This window comes from Echinops telfairi, unplaced genomic scaffold, assembly GCF_000313985.2.
Source record: "Echinops telfairi isolate 266 unplaced genomic scaffold, ASM31398v2 ScPeMD7_70;HRSCAF=299, whole genome shotgun sequence".
Taxonomy (NCBI): Eukaryota; Metazoa; Chordata; class Mammalia; order Afrosoricida; family Tenrecidae; genus Echinops; species Echinops telfairi.
The window spans coordinates 7,255,937-7,269,452 of record NW_022103968.1 but is presented as its reverse complement, the minus strand read 5'-3'; the positions used below and the strand labels follow the sequence as shown (position 1 = coordinate 7,269,452).

Below are 13,516 nucleotides of genomic sequence, written 5' to 3'. Positions count from 1 at the left end.
TCCTGTTGTACGTCGGGTCACCACGAGTCGGAACCGACTCAAAGGCACTGAAACAGCAGCAAAGGCGCAAGGTTGGTGGTTTGCACGCCCCGCCTGGCGGTCTGCCTCCTGAAAGATCAGAGCCTTGAGAACATGAGAAATCTCCTCAGCTGCAACTAACGGCAAAGCTCTAGAAACCCTTAGAGGACCTAAGCCTCTCCCGGTCACACACAGGTTCCCTTCTCGGCAACACCATTGGTTTCCAGTAAACCGGGTGCCGGGCACCTCTGGAAAAGGCCATTGGGGATCCGGAGCCACAGATTTCCTTATTAATCTTGGGAATACCTTAGAAAGTGTTGGGTGCCTCCCAGATGCCCAGGCTCTGTGCCTGTTGTCTTTAATCCCCCACCCCCCCACCCAATTTATCCTGCACGCCCGTCTCTCTCTCTTTTCGCTTACTCGTGCCTCACTTCCCCCTTCCTTCCTTTCCCAGACTGGAATTCTCTGGTCTTAAGCAGAGGGCTGCTACTGGGAACCCTGACTTCCATTTCCCCCCAGAAAAATGGAACAGGTTTCTCTAACTAGTGCAAGGCTCTCCTCTCTAAAAGGTTTTTATTCCTGAGTGCTCAGGGCCCTGAGCTTCAGACATCTATCTTCTAGCTAAGCAGGAACAAAAGCGGGAGGCCGCCCGCCTGCACCCCGAGTTTCTGAGTAATCAGGAGCGCTTACCTGGACGCGGCCTCCACATCTTCTTCATTGCGTCACTTTGGGCCGGCTCGTTAATTTATGAGCTCCAACTGTCAAAATAGTTTGTGCAACGGACCCTAAAAGTGGTGATGGATCGCATCAATCAGCCGGGTTTTATAGCCCCGGTTTCCCTCGCAGCGGGCCTGCTTGCTGTATACAGCACACTAAAAGGAAAACACACAATAGATCTGCCCACAGCGAATGACTGCTGAGTGAAATGCCAGAAAATGTACCTCTGCCCAGAAGGATTCAGGATGCTTCCCCCGGTGGGGCTGTGCAGGCTGGCCCTGCTGAGTAACAGCCTCCTCCTTAGGCAGGGCCATTCTTTCAAGGGCCCCCTGTCCCATGATCACAGTCCTTGTCGGTATGGTTTGCTGCTATGGACTCATGTCGACCTAATGCCCCACGTGAACGAGACACTGCTCAGCGTTAGGCAGACTCAAAATGTTGCCCGTCAGAAACTTCTGGACAAGCATGTGTGATGAGGTGTGGACAGTCGGGGCAGAACTCAGCTCCCCAGGACAGAGAATTGGAATATATAGTGGAAAAATACATACATCTAACATGACAGTTGTCATTTCAACCACTTTTAAGCATATGATTCTGTGATATTAATTACCTATGAATTTCAAAATGTTCTTGTCACCCCAAATATAAGCTCTGTGTCTGATACACTCTTTTAGAAGGGAGGATGGCGAGCTTTCGTCTCACCTGTGTGAGATATGTTATCAGGTCAGACCAGTCCCTGGAAAAGGCACCATGCTCGGTAAAGCAGCGAAAGAGAGGAAGATGCTGCACGGGATGGATTAACATGGTGGTTGCAGCTGTGGGCTCCCGCAGGACACCGACTGGGAGGACGGCCCAGAGCGGACAGCGTTTCCTTCTGCTGGACACAAGGTGGATGTGCACCCGAGTGCACTTGATGGCACAGAGCGAGAATGAGAACGCAGAGGAGGAGGAAGAGAAGACAGAGGAGAACAAGGAGAAGAACAAGGAGGGGGGGGGGGGACAACAAGGACAAGGACAAGAACAACAAAAACTCCCTCTCTCTTTTGTCCCTGATACCTGTCACCCACGTTCTGTCTCTAGGAGCTTGCCTGTTTGAGGTGTTTCACATACGCGGACCCATACATGAGTTGATTCTAGGTGTCTGACTCCCTGCCTGGCAGCGCGTTCCAGGCCCGTTCACGTTGCAGCAGGCATCGGGATTCACTTCTCTGTCTGGATGCAGCAGTGTCCGTTGTGTGGCTAGTCTGCCTTTTGTGTCTCCTTTCTTCTTGGTGGGTGTGCTTGTCTCCATCTCTGAGCTATTGTGAGTGCCTATTTGTGTACCAGGATGTTTGAATCCCTGATTTTGATTCCTTTAGGTGTGGAATTGCTGGAGCATGTGGTAACTCCAAGTTTAACTTTTTGAGGAACTGGCTGACTGTTTTCCACAGAACCGGCACCGGTTTGCATTTCCACCAGCAATGTCCCTACGTCTGGATAGTTTTATGTCATTTAATTTTTTTTTAAATCCATGGTGATTATAGAAACTGAATAGGTTCTCAGCAACTCATAACACCCGTCTTCAGATCTAACCTTGGCTCCCTTTATCAGGAAGTTGGTCAGAGCAGCATCACGTGATGACAGTGGCCAGGAAGCAGACCCTTTGCTGCCGAGTCGTTTCAGCTGCGGAGCGGCCACAGAGAACAGAGGAGGACTCTCCGGAAGGCGTCCAAGATCGTCTTCAAAGAAGCGATTGGCCCTACCTTTCTCTCTTGGGACAGCCAGTGGGTTCGAACCGCTGACCTTTGGGCTAGCAGCTGAGAGCTGAGTCGCTGCACCAACAGTGATGATGGAGAAGCTCTCTGGGCTTGCCTAGGTTTATTACTTATGTAGATCACCCCTCCCCCATTTTTGTTTTTCTGACCACATGTTCTTTAGGGGAAACTCAGGGAATTGTTCAGAAGTATGGAGAATGGACAGCCCTCTCCCTCAACCTCTGCTAATTGTGCATACGGTTTTACTGCTTTGAGATAACCTGTCGAGACACTTCTGTTTTCTGCTTTTGAAACAGTTCTCTAGATATTGTAACTCCCGTGGCTCAACACCCTCGCTAGCACAGGCAGGCGTGGCTCTTGGCATGGGACCTGGCTTTATTGAGCCTTGCTGGCCCTGCGTTTTTACAATTGAAGGTCGGGGGGCAAGCCTGCAGCCCGCCAGGCTGCCGATCTCCTTTCTTTCTTTTTTTTTCAATCTCCTTTCTTCAACAGGCTGAGCTCACGTCATGTCTGCGTGTCACATGCTAGTCATTCTGACAGCGTTTCAGACTTGTTCACAATGCGATCATGCACGGCACAGACCTTTCCGACACACAGGGACACTGTGAACGCACCTGACTCTCCTTATTGTGACATTGGCTTAATGTGAAGGCCTGCCATCGTCAAGATCTGTCTGTGCCAACGGCTCTAAACCAAACTCACTGCCTCCGAGTCCATCCTGACTCAGGGTGACCCTCCAGGACAGGGCAGAACTGACCCTGTGGGTTTCCAAGACTGTCAACTCTTTACGGGAGTGAAAAGCCTCGTCTTTCTCCTGAGGAGCTGCTGGTGGTTTCAAACTTTGGACCTTGCAGATTGCTTCCCAATGGTTCACCACTATGCCTCCAGGGCTCCTCTACGAATACTTACTTAGTTCCTTTCTTTATGTTGAACATTTACAAACCCTGCTATATGTGGGGTCAGGCTGACAGTTTTCTGTTTTGCACCAGCCTGAAATTGAACGGACTCCATCGCAGTGAGGTCGTTTGGCTCGGACCCCTCCTTGTGTAGTGGGCTTTGCGCTGGGTGGTTAGCCGAAGGGTCAGCAGCTGATCGGAGGGGGAAAGATGAGGCTTTCTACTCCCAGCAAGATGGACAGTCTTGGAATCCCAGGGGGGCAGTTCTACTCTGTCCTGCCTGGTCGCCATGCCTTGGAATGGACCAGACGGCAGTGAGTGGGAGCTTTTCGCCGACTGCATACTTCCTGTTCCCCAAATGCCTTCTCTCGTTCTAAACACATCGAGAAGCCCGGTACCCTGTGAGGGTGACTGCCCTTTCCTAACCTTATCTGTGTAGCTGATGAACTCCTGCTCATCCTTCAAGACCCAGTGGAAGCAGCCCCTATTCCGAATTTCAGATTTTCCCTCCTGATGGGGTCAACCCCACCCTTCTTTGTGTTGACTTTAGTGGGACCACTGACTGGCACACTCCCAGTTGCTGCCCCCCCTCCTTTTGGGCTCTGGCCCCACGGGGTGGTCCAGGGTCACTGGGTGTGCCGAGATACGGTCCAGGTTTCCAAGCAAGGCTTAGTGTGCTCACAGATAACCCAGCTGTTCAGCCTGCACCTTTGATGTCGGGGGACTCCCCAAGGTCCCACGCCCCGGCCTTGCCTTCTTCCTTGGGCGTGAGGACATTGCCCCACAGCCCCTCGTGGTAGGGGCCTGCAGCCAGAGTCCGTGATGGCATTTGTTCACAGAACTTCTAATTTGCTGTTTCTCCAGTGAATTTAATGAGCACAAAAACGTGTCATTTAGCGCTAGTTTCCCTTTGTGCTTTGAAAAATGAAATGCACATAGTTATCTGTAAATGAGATAATTACCTCCCTACTTTGCTCAAGGCACCACTACGTGGGATTCTTTTTTTTTTTTTTTTTTTAAGCTTGGTTCACTTAATGAAACCTTCACAGAATGGGGAGCCCAGAGCTGTTAATGGGCTTGTTGTAATAGTCTTGGCGAAAAGGAAATAAAAACCAGTTGTTCCAAACCAGTCACGGGAATAGCCTGATGAAACGGCTGGCAGCTCAGATATAAATGTAAGTCTTGGTTGCATTTAGAGCAAATGTAATAATAGCTGTAACCAATATTTTTAATATTACTGATCTTTGAACAATAATTACCTAGAACTTTTAATGCCTGCAATTAGAGCGCTAGCAATTCACTGGCGGGGAGACTGGTGGTGAACTGCATGGAATTGGATACTTGCTGTAATTGGTAATTAATCACTTTTCATTACCAGGAAGGGATGTTGTAGTTATTCTGAATAGATACATCACGCTAATTACAGGCAAACACAAACCTACATATTTGAATTTAGAGCTTTTAGGAAAATAAGTAACCCCGGCCAGTATTGTACAGCTGAGAGCGGCGCAGCCCGCCCAATTAAACAATGAGCAAGGGGCCGTCCATATTTTGACAAGAACTCATCAGGGCAAGAGGGTCCCTTTCCCAGAGGGTCTGGATCACATTTCCATTCCCTTCAGTGGGTAATTTCAACTGTCAACCTCTGTGCGGATGTAGAAATGGCTCCAGATAAATATTTATGCCGGCGACTCACTTGGTAAGCTCGAGGGATGGTGTGTGTGGGGTCTGTCTGCTTTTTCTGTGCGTGTTACTGGCACATCCACGTCACCTGCCTGGAACTTTCTGTCAAGCTCAGGGGCTTCTGGGTCACCTTACAACATCCTGCCATCTCCCCTGCCCTCTGTGATGGGGCCATCATCCGCACCGACTGCTCTTCCCAAACATTGTCCAAACATGCTCACGCCATCATCCAGTCCTACCCTCTACCTTCACCATCTGCCGCCTTTGCAGCATTGCAGGGGCTCCCCAGTAGATGCCAAGGCTGCTCTGTGACTGCGCTCCAGCTGATGTAACACAGTACCATATGCTGGGTAGCTTGAAATAACAGGGATTTATTCTCTTATGGTTCTGGTGGTCTGAAATCCAAAAGGAGTTTCATTGGGTCCAAATCAGGGTCCTAGCAGGGCTGCACTACCCACCAGAAGCGATAGGGAAGGATCTGTTTCTTTCACCTTCCAACTTTCAGAGGCTGCCAGTATTCATTGGCTTGTGGCCACATCACTTGGATCTCTACCTCCTCCTTTACATTCACATCTCCTCTTCTGTGTTGACTCTCCCTCCAGCTCCCTCTTTTTTTTTTCCAGTTTAAATGGATAACTTTATTGTTCCTTTAATAGATCATCGACTTGTTCCCCCCCCCACCTCACACTGGAATTTCATCGTCTTTCCATGCCAGCCAAGAAACAGCATCAAAGCTAACCAGAGTAAGCTGCTTCATGAGGACTATTTAACCGGCAAAGTATAAATATACACCTAGAAAGCACACCGGGTTAGCCACTACACATTTAAATGGAACTTGAACAATGTGGGAAAAGCCAAGGTGTGGTAAAGAGGAGCCGAGGTTCTGTGAGCCAGTTATGGGTTCCTGGTGCTTCCTCTCTCGGCCACTGGCTGAATCTCGACATGGGAGAAGGTTTTCGTAACACCGAGTGGAGATATGAAAGAAAGCACTCAGCTGACAGGTCTGCACAGGAACCAAGGGCAGGGGAACACTAAACATTGCTGAGAGCCTCCACCCCCGGAAGGACTTTACCTTCCAGGAGCTCCAGACTAGCACCGCCCCCAGGGCTCACGTGCTGACTTTGTCCTCAGTGTTCTATTTGGCCCAGCAAGTGGCAGTGTCCCCACCACCTATGATGGTGATGCAGCCCCTGGAAGTGGCTTTGACCACCTCATCCATGAGAGCTTTGGTTCCCCGGGCAAAAGCTTCCCATTCAAATAAATACCCCCACAGGCCCATTCCACACAATCTGCTTAGCCCGACCAACAGCCTCAGCTTACTTCTTGCTGCTCTCAGGACCACAGTCCAAGCCCTCCAGCAGGTATGCCGGAGGCCACAGTGGCTTGGCCGGTCTTGGCGTTCTCGTCAGCAGTGACAAAGTCAACAGGTAAGGTAATCTTCACGCCATTCTTCTCCGCTTTGGACATTAGGTCCTTGACAATCTTTGCTCCCTCTCCATCAAACAGAGAAGTGCAGTCTCCATGTTATTGAGCACTTGAAGGAAGGTAAAAGCCATTCCAGCGCCAATAATCATTTCATTAACTTTATCCAGCATATTATTGATCAGTTAGATCTTATTTGCACCTTTAGCTCCGCCCAGGATAGCCAGGAAGGGATTCCCTGGGCTCTCCAAGGCCTTGGCAAAGTAATTCAGCTCCTTCTTCATCAAGAAACCGCCAGCCTTCTGTGGCAGATTCACTCCCACCATGGAACTGTGAGCTCGATGGGCAGTGCCAAAAGCATCATTGACGTAGACATCCCCCAGGCTTCTACGTCGGCTGGCTTGGCTTTAACCTTGCTCCCAGAAGCATCTTTTCCCTTCCCTTCTTCCTCTACATGAAAGCGGAGGTTCTCTAGCAGGCTGACAGAACCAGCCGCTGGGTCAGCACAGGCTTTCTCCCCTTCTGGGCCCGCACAGTCCTTCAAGGAAAGAACATCCTTGCCCAGCAAAGATCGCAGCTCTACAGCAACAGGCTCTAAGGAGTCTTTGTCAGGCATGGGGATGCCATCCGGTCAGCCCAGGTGGCTCAGAAGAACAACTGACTTGGCTTCATTGTCCAAGCCGAATGTGATGCTTGGGATGGCAGCCTTGGTCCTCTGGTTGTTTGTTATCTGGTTATTCTTCATAGGAACATTAAAGTCCACCCTCATGACCACCCGCTTCCCTTTCACGTCCAGCTTGTCCAGAGTAAGCTTGTTAGAAAGAGACATCTTGGCAATACAGCAGTGGTGAGTGGGCTTGGAGCTAGGAGGCGGCAGCGCCCAGACACAGGACAAGTGAGGAGCACTCAGGCAGCGCGTGGAAAGTTCACACACCCCCTCTTATAAAGTTATATCTGACAGCATTTAGGGTCCATTCAGATGATTCAAGAAAATCTCCCCCTGCAAGGCCCTTCATTTGATCACATCTGCCAGGATCCCTTTTCTGCTGTATGAAGTCAGGTCCACAAGTTTCAGGCATGACCATTTTTTTTTGGCCTACCACAGTTGCATTGAAGGAAAATATACGGAGAAAGGATTTATCAAGAGAAAACATCTATGACAATTAATGTAAGAAATCACCATCTATGTTCATGTTTCTACCATCTGTTACAACTAACCCAGACAGTCAGTAGCATATGACATTCCTAAAAAGATACTGGGAAAAGGACCACGAGGCCAAGCTAAACTGTTTCATCAAGACAGAATGAGGAGAACATGTGCGATTGGGCCCACTCACCTTTTCCACCTTCACCTTTGCATCTAGATGTTACTTTGAGGGTTAAGGTGTGCCTTACCCACGCCATGGTGTAGTCCATCATGTTATGTGCATGTGGAAACCGGACAGTGAACAAGGAAGACCAGAGAAGAATGGATGTATTCAGGTTCTCATGATGGTGGCAAAGCACACTGAATATAACACGGACTGTCAAAAGGACTAACAAATCTGCCTTGGAAGAAGTAGAGCCACAAGGCTCCTTAGAAGTGAGGATGGCAAGGTTTTGTCTCACACACTTTGGACATATTATCAGGAGGGACCGGTCCTTGGAGAAAAACATCATGCTTGGTCAAGTCGAGGGTCATAGGAAAAGAGGAAGACCCCCAGTGAGATGGATTGACATATGGTTTCAGCTATGGACTCAAACACAGCGACAGTTGTGTGGGTGGTGAAGGACAGGCCATGGTTAGTTTGTTTGTTTGCTGTTGCATGTTGGAGTGTTGCTATGACTCAGCACTGATTCGATGGCACTGACCTACAAAAACCACGGTGATTTTATGCCAACCGACTGAGGTATTCCATGAGACTGTGGTCCTACGTCTTCAAAGACAGAAAACCACTGTTGGAAGATGCTTGATTTTGCCTGAGAAGTATTCATACCATATCTGTGTCTTCGTGAATAAGTGTGCCTGCACTAACATATGCATTTGTATTGACATGCAATTATAGATACTCGAAAGAATCGTGAAGGTGCTGTGGGTCAACTGTAAGGTTAGGTGCTCCTTCTGAGAAAGATGAGTTTGTCTGCTTCCTTAAATGTGTACAGCCTTGGAAACACTCAGGGGCAGTTCTACTCTGTCCTACAGAGGGTTGCTATGTGTTGGAAGGAATTCAATGGCAGTGGGTTTGGTTTGCATGGGTTTGTAGACACTTCTGTGTGTTCTCGCGTATGTACTCAGCTGTACCTGCATGCATACCAAGTTGCCTGTACCGATCCATTTGTGCTCAAATACTCCTTGTTACTTTGGATGTGTTATGTGCGATTACGTCCATAATTGGCAGTACTTTTCTCATCACCCCAAATAACTACTGTATAAAGCGTACCTTCCCAATTCCCATTATGGTAACTACCAGTGGACGTTGGTCTTCGATGTTTTTCTACTCTTGCCTTCTTCTAAAAGAAGAATTATACGCTATTTGCTCTTACACCTTTGCCTTTATTTCTCTTAGCAGTATGCTCTCTGGGTCTATCTGGCTTATGATATGTTTACCTATCCATCGATTGATGGACATTTGGGTCGTTTCCCTGTGAATTAAGCAGCAATGAATATAGACATGCACACGCCTATCTGCATAATTATGTTTAGTTCTCTAAAGTGCATATCTAGAAGTGGGGTTGCTGATCATGCAGGACTTCTAGTTTTTTGAGAATGTGTCTCCCGAGTGGCCGTACCACTTTACAGTCCCACTGGACGAGGGGTCCAATCTCCTTACATCCTCACCAACATTAGCTGCTAGCAGGTTTTTGGTTTTTCTTAGTCAGCGCCATTGTAGTGAAGGTAAGATGGCACCTCACTCTCGTGTAGATTTGCATCTCCCTAAAGGCTGATGAAGGAATCCTGGTGGCGAGGTGGGTTCTGTGTTGGGCTGCTAACCACAAGGTCAGTAGTTCAAAACTGACAGCTGCCCCAAGAGAGAAAGACGAGGCTGTCTGCTCCTGTGAAGGGTTACAGTCTGAGAAACCCACAGGGCAGTTGTACTGTGTCCTATGGGATCACTACAGGTCAGAGTTCACTCAATGGAAGTGAGTTTGTCTGAATGGCTAAGGAGTATGAGCACCTTTTCGTATGTTTTCTTGATTCTTTGAATGTCCTCTTAGGTGGGGGTTCTGTTCACATCTTTTGCCTGTTACATGATTGAATTGCTTTTCTTCTTGATGTTGAGATATTGCTGTTTTCTATAGATTTGAGAGATCAGACCTGCATCGGATGATTTTTTCTGGATATTTTAGTCCCAGTCTGAGGGTTGTCTATTTACTCTTTTAATAAAGTCTCTTGATGAGCTTATGCTTTAAATTTTCTTCTATTTTTGTATTTGTTGTAATGTGTGTTATTCTATTTTTATCAGCGACTAGGTCTCATAGTGCTCTTCCGATGTGGTTTTTTTGGAATCTCATACTTTCCGATTTGACAGTTAGGCTGTGATGCACTTTGGATTAGACTTTGTGGGTGGTGCGAGCGAGGTCCTGTTTCGTTGTTCTGCAGGTGGATAGCCAGTCTAGCCAGCTCCACTTATGAAGGAGATTGTTTCTGCCCCACTGAAGGGAGTTTCACCCCTTATCCAAATTCAGTTGTCCATGGATGACTGGGGCTTAATTTTGAGTTCCCAGTTCTCTCGCCTTGGTCTATGTGCCTCTCTGTGAACCAATACCAGGATGCCTTGATTACAGTGGCTTTTATAGTATGTTTTGATGTCAGAGTGTTGTCTTTCTTCAATCTTCTTTCGGAGACTCTATTTTTAATGAGTTATGGGAGATGAATCGGGCCTGTTCTTTCACATCAGTTATGGAGACTTCACCACTTCATTCTCATTGACCCTTTGCTCATTGTATAATTGGTGGCTGGGACAGGCCCGTCAACAGCACACTATTGTTATTGTGAGCGCCACTCAGCTGGTGCTGACTCATGGTGACCCTACAGGCATCAGAACCTAATGTTATCTGGTCCTGCGCCCTCTTCGTGAGGATGGTCTGCTCCAGCCCCCTGTTGTGGTCCCTGTGCATCTTGAGGGACTTTCAACCTAGGGGCTTGTTTTCCAGCATCTTATGACACAGCGTTTTCTGTCGTTGCCCTGAGGGTCTCATGGGCTAATTTTCTAAAGTCGCTTGCCAGGCTTTCCTTTCTAGTCTGTCTTAGTCTGGAAGCTTTGCTAAGACCCGTGACTGGTATTTGCAATATCAGTGGCATAGTTGGCAGCATCACACAAGTCACACATAGATGATGGGGGTGTGGAATGCCACATAAGAACCAAATACTATGCAGATGGGCGTTTAAAAGTGGCTCCGGAAATGAATAGTCACCTTGGTAAAGTTCTGGCTTCTTGTCCCATTTCCTCCCCAACATGACCCACTACACCAAGCTTCTGTAGCCAAACCCTGTTTTGTTCTGTGTTCTGTTATCGCCAGAGTCCTAGACTTGGTTCCTTTTTCCCAACAGCACCGTTGTGACGGTGGCCTCTCGCCTCTACCTTTGTGGCAGGGCTGAGCGATAACATGACAACATGTGATTGGACGATTGATGTCAAATGTTAGCAGCCACATTCATTTTCCCTTGAAATGGACAAAGAAGAGTATTAGTCATCCAGAAATTTCGTCTAGGGGCTACGTCTCACGAGTGATATTTCAAAATTGAATTGGGTCTGAAATTTAAAGTGGCTTTTAAGTTCTTCTCCTTTGATTGTCCCCCGGGCCCCCACATGGATCCCTGAAAGGATGAGGGGCAGGGGGGACTGCTAATATGGCCTGTTAGATGTGCAGATGCCTTGCCTAGAACTGTTCCTTCAGCGGCAAGCTGTTCCCAAGAGCCTTGTAGCTGAGAGAAACACCCACAGGTGTTGGGGATGGTCACATCTGGGCTCTGTTGTTTACTGCTTCCCGTTGTGAACCTCGATGTCCCCATCCGTGAAATGGGGCTGATGATGCTGTGCAGCTGTTGTGAGCGAGGTAGAGTGTGTATGTGCCCCGTTTTGAGTCAGGCTGCCACTGGACACTGATCCCTGGGGACTGAGGCTCTTTTTCCTTGTGGGGCAGGTGTAAGAAGAGAATCAGTAGTTTCTCTCTGCACTGGGGTGAACAAAGTAGCCCCGATAGTCACGTCTTTCCTGACCTCAGAAAGCAGCCTGACTGGGCACGAGGGTCTTTGTAGATGCTAGCAGTTGCCATGAGGTCATGCTGGAGTGAGGAAGGTCTAGTACAGTCTGACCACCGTCCTTTAGATGGCCCTCAGAGACCCAGACAGGGCAGGTGCTGAGGGAAGATGGAGGCCGAGATCGTAGGGATGATGGCACGTGTCAAGGGGCACACACGCAGGGCCACCTGAAGCTGGAAGAGACTAAGAGGGGTTCTTCCCTAACGGCCTTGGGGACAATATGACCCTGTTGCCTCCTCGATCTGGCATCTAATCTCCAGATCAAAGAGCCCTGGTGGCCTAGTGGGTTATATGCTACTTCTTGAAGTGGTTGAACACCTACCAGTACTTTTTGGTAGTGACGGTGCATCTTCTTGCATCTTCTTTTGAAGCGTTGTGCGCTGCTCAAGAGTTTACCCAGAGACTCCTCCAATATTGCAGCACAGGGCTTGACTATTTCCTCCAGCTCTTCCAGCTTGAGAAGTGCTGAGCCTGCTCTTTCCTTTGGGTTTTCTAACGCCAGGTCTTTGCACGTTTTTTAAAATTTTTTTTTAATTTAAAAGTTGTATTGATATATCTACTAACATTTTCTTCCAGTTTTATCGGCACATAATCCACATACCATACAATTAAATAGTTCAATCGTATCATGAAGAATTATGCAATCATTACCACAATCAATTTTAGAACATTTTCTTTTCTTTTTTATGGTTAAACCGCTTTCCAAATGAGTTGTGAAGTCACAATCAGTTTCCCTTCCCCCTTCCCTCGACCCCCTCCCTCTCTCCCACCCCCCACCATGACCTCTCCCATAAACCCAGGCCTCAGTTCTTATCTCTATGCCTCTACACCTTCTGTGCTCCGCACTTTTCACGCTAATACTTTACTTCCGGAACCTTCTGTTTAGCTCTTCCACGGTATCACTTCCCCATCGTCTTCAGCTACTCTAGCGGCAAGAGCAAGTTTCAGAGTCTCTTATGGCATCGCTTTGGCCTTGCCCCCTTTCCTCTGACATTCTGCTCCCCTCATGCACGACGTCCTTGCTGTCCTCCCACCACCCCTCTGGCCTTCAGCCATTAGGGTCAATGAGCCAGACCCTTCTTGAGATGGTCCATACGTTCCGGTCGGAAGTTCTCAAGGCTGCACTTTGGTTCTTGTGACTCTCCTTTCGCTTCAGCTTGAACTTGTGTCTGAGCAGATGGCAGCCCGTCCCACCGCTGGCCCTGCTCCAGCTCTGTGCTGCTGAGACTCGTCCAGAGTCTCCTTCCACAGGGCTAGTCCGTTTGATTCCCTGGTGAAGCCCAGGCATATAGTCACATTGATGCCGTTGGAAAAACATTCCAAGGAATAGGTCGGTGATCTTGCAAAATTCTATCATGGGACCTCTGGCATCACGTCTGGTACCAACGTTGTATTTTCTAACCGCGGACCCTTCTTCTTTGTCCCCAACATTTACACTCCAATCACGAGTAATTATCCATGCAGCTTCATTGCACATTTGGTCAGTTTCAGTTCAATGTTTTTCATCTTCGACATCAGTGGTTGGCCATTGCTGACAGCATTGTACTTCAGGATAGATCTTGAGACGTTCTTGTTGACCACACATGTGACACCCTTTCTCTCCAGGTGTCATTTCTGGCATGGCAGACCGTGTGCTTGTCCAAGTCAAAATGGCCGACCCCAGTCTACGTCAGGTCACCAGTGCCTAGGAGGGCAATCTTTCTTCAAACGCTCCCTTTCATTTGGACCACTTTTCATTTTCCTAGATTCAGGCAGCATACATTCCATGTTCTTTTTTTTTTTTT

At 48.3% G+C, this 13,516-nt stretch overlaps 1 pseudogene; it reads right to left on the bottom strand.

The window, feature by feature from the left end:
• Positions 1 to 5,876: 5,876 nt before the first annotated feature.
• Positions 5,877 to 7,321, bottom strand: LOC101655013 (annotated as a pseudogene).
• Between the last annotated feature and the right edge of the window lie 6,195 nt (positions 7,322 to 13,516).